Genomic DNA, 3,514 nt, shown 5'->3' on the forward strand with positions numbered 1-3,514 from the left:
TAGTGCTGCTGATCCTGGCTGCGATCCAGTCGATCCTAGCCGGAGTATCTGTGAAGGTGAGCCCGCGGGACGAGCTGCACCTGGGCAAGTCTCTCGCCGACTCGTTTAAGCTGGCCCGGGAGAACAATCCGCGACACGTGAAGCTCTGGGCTGCTACTCAATATGATGTAAGATACCTTATTTATAATAATATTCAGTTATTTGCCTATAAAATAACCTAGTAAGGACGTGCATATTAACTTATCTAATATAATAATAATATCAGCCCTGTATTATATACTGTCCCACTGTTGGGCACGGGCACAAAACAAAAAGTCTGTAAGTTGTTATTTGAAGTGAGAGATGAGAGAAGGCCCATTGTAATCGCAGGTAAAAGAGTTACACCCACGTTTACTACCTTTAAACCACGAGAGTGAATTATGCAAAATTAATTGAACTTAAACACAAGAATATGCCAAATGTTTAACTTAGAGCTTTCTTGCAGTCATTTTCGGTTAGTTTACAAACTAATTAATCTTAGGAGTGATGAGAAGTCCAAAAAAATAATTATAATCTAATGGCAAATTTTAAGAATTATCCACCTTGCTGTCTTTTAAGGCTGATATAAGCCAAAATCGCCCATATGAAGGACTATGTTTTTTTAATGAATATGTAAGGTGAGAGTCTGGAGAAGTTTCTGATCTACCTTAGAAGCACGAAGTCACCTGTTTAGGTTTTTAAATTTAAAGAAGAAAATGTAAGTCATAATTCATAGAACATAAGTTTTTCATTTTACACCAACATTTTCATAATTTTCATTACAGTTACGAAGCTGATTGTTTTTAGCAAAAAGTACAACTAATGAAAATTTAGTTGCAATAAAAAAATCTCGAATAAGTCTTCTACTTTTTTAAAAAGAAAACATTTAGTCGTTCAAATCGAAAATTCTCAAAAATTCAGAAAAACATTCATAACTCGAAAACCATAAACAATCGCGGAACATACATGGAAGTTGATTCGGATACCCCGAAAGGGTGCTCTATCTCTGGACCTCCACTTGACACTACTTTCTGGGACACCCTGTATAGTGTGGACGAATGTAATTGAATTTTGTCGTAGATTAATTCTGCTGCTACCATTTAGCAAAATATGTTAAGTTTTTTAAAATTTATCACGTTTACCATCCAGTCATACTTATTTTAAAAGCTGTCGACAAAGAAAGCAACTCCTTGAATTCTAAGAATTAATATAAATTCATCTATCTGAAGTTTAAAATGTTTATTTACTTATCTTATGCGAAAAAAGATTAAGAATTCAATTAATCTTACCATTATTTTTTACTAGCTCAACTGTTGCGGAATCATAAGTGCTGACGACTACCGCGACTCTAAAACTCCTTACTACTTCCCCGAACGTGCCTATCTCCTGCTGCCCAACCTTCGACCCTGACAGGTCCGAACTGGTGCAGGAGCGAGACAGAGAGGTCTGCAAAGCCAGGAAAACGTTCTACGACCTTGGCTGCAGGGATCTGATCATCAATGTGTTCAAAGAGACTTCTCATATAGTGATTGGAGTTCTGACTACTTTGATCATTCTGGAGGTAAGATTAAAAATACAATAATTCAAAAATATGTCGTAAGATGTCGCCGTAGTAATATTTTAATTAGTTTTTTGTGAATTTCTTTAGAGATATAATCCCTGAGTAGTTAAGTATAATATCCCAAAATTGTATATCGTTTATCTACGTGTTTTAATAGTAAATTTATTTTCAGCTCTTCATTGCTTTACTTGGCTGGATTTTATGTCGAAACCAAAAAAGTTTCAGAAGAGGCGTAGAAGACGAAGAAGCCAAATAATCCTATTTTCCTAACAATGAAATAAATCAAAGGCTGATTTTGTAAAATATGGCTAGGCTACGATTAAAACTTGACCGATAGTTGGCGTTATTACACAATTGTTTATGTTATGCCAAATGCAATGGCAAATTTTATTTTAAACGCCAGCTTTCACGTGTGTCTGATTATTTATATTATTTAAAGCATTTATTTAAGGTAGAAAATCGCTGTGAACAATTTAATTAACGTGATTAAAAATTAGAGCGAGTTTGTGTATTGTTGTATTACACCGCCATCTATACAATGCATATATAAACTCTACGAAATATTGTATGCTTATGTACTGCTCTGCTATCTAATATTGTAGTAAAACACTAGATGGCAGTAAATCAATAAAGAAACATTATTTCTGAATATGCTTTTACTGTGATATCATAGTATATATATATTTAACATGCAATTTATATATATAAATTGCATGTTAAATTTGGTAGATACTGATTGCTATTTATTTTTATAATAATTAAAGTAATAATATTTAAATTAATAATATAAAACCTATCTATGAAATATTTGAGTCCAAATGTCACACTATTTATTTTATGACTATAAAATTATAGGTTAGAGTTTTAGAATGATGCCAGTAACTTAGCAATCTTTAACATAAGCATCGGTGGTTCAGTGGTAGAATGCTCGCCTGCCACGCGGGCGGCCCGGGTTCGATTCCCGGCCGATGCAAGACACTTTTTGCATCTTTTTCCATCTAATTAAAACCGATAAAACCTAACTGTTAAAACCTAGCTGTAGCAATAATTTATAATTACCGTAATTAGTAACGTAACTTCACTTCTATAATGAAAGTCAGTGTTCTGTGTAATTAAGTAATGAATTTACGACCTTCATTACCCACAAAATGTGTGGAATGGTTTATTACGTTTATAATTTTCATGTAATTTCATTATTTATCCTCTTTAGAAAGATACATAGCGGTGAGTTTACATTTCCTTACATAAGTTTTAGTAGCACATGCTTCTAGAAATAATATTAATTAATACGACGATGATATACAGAATTTATTTAAAATCTATCTTTCCACATTTCAATTATAAATATACTTACTAACTTTTGTTCGCGGTTTCGCCCGAATGAAGGAGTTTTCCGGGATAAAAGTCCCGCTATATATTTTCCTGGAATAAAAACTATCTCTATACCAGAGTTCATAAAAATCCGTTCAGTAGATTTTGAGAAAATTGATAACATACAGATAGACTCAAAAGGGGGCTTTGCTTTACAATATGTATAGATTATTTACATTTTTATCGTACCTACTAAATAATTAATTTGGAACTGATTTATTACATCAAGCTTTCCTTCCGTCAATAAGACACAGATCTTTTTCAATGCACCTACAATAAATTCTATAAAACCGAACAATACTACAAAGTCTTGGTAGTAGCAATTGTTGTGTAGGCACAGCAACAACAAAAAATATTGATCGAAATCATCCCTTTCTTTCCCGGCGGTAAAACAATGCGCAAACCTGCGGGAAACGATAAATCATTTTGTCGAGAATCGGGACAAGGTCAAAAATACCGCGTTATCGTTAAATATCTCTGCAGTACCTATTCTATTATTATTCTGATAATTTAATAGAATATGGAAGTTAAGGCTGAACTTCAAGTCCTATTTTTCCATACATT

General features: G+C 33.3%; 1 non-coding gene and 1 pseudogene across 1 annotated transcript; both read left to right on the forward strand.

Moving 5' to 3' along the window:
* Positions 1 to 5: 5 nt before the first annotated feature.
* On the forward strand, positions 6 to 1,928 carry LOC119192078 (annotated as a pseudogene).
* Positions 1,929 to 2,481: 553 nt separating this feature from the next.
* Trnag-gcc lies at positions 2,482 to 2,552 on the forward strand. Its single transcript has one exon. It is a non-coding gene; the product is annotated as a tRNA-Gly (tRNA).
* The last annotated feature ends 962 nt before the right edge of the window (positions 2,553 to 3,514 follow it).

This window comes from Manduca sexta, unplaced genomic scaffold, assembly GCF_014839805.1.
Source record: "Manduca sexta isolate Smith_Timp_Sample1 unplaced genomic scaffold, JHU_Msex_v1.0 HiC_scaffold_2335, whole genome shotgun sequence".
Classification (NCBI taxonomy): domain Eukaryota; kingdom Metazoa; phylum Arthropoda; class Insecta; order Lepidoptera; family Sphingidae; genus Manduca; species Manduca sexta.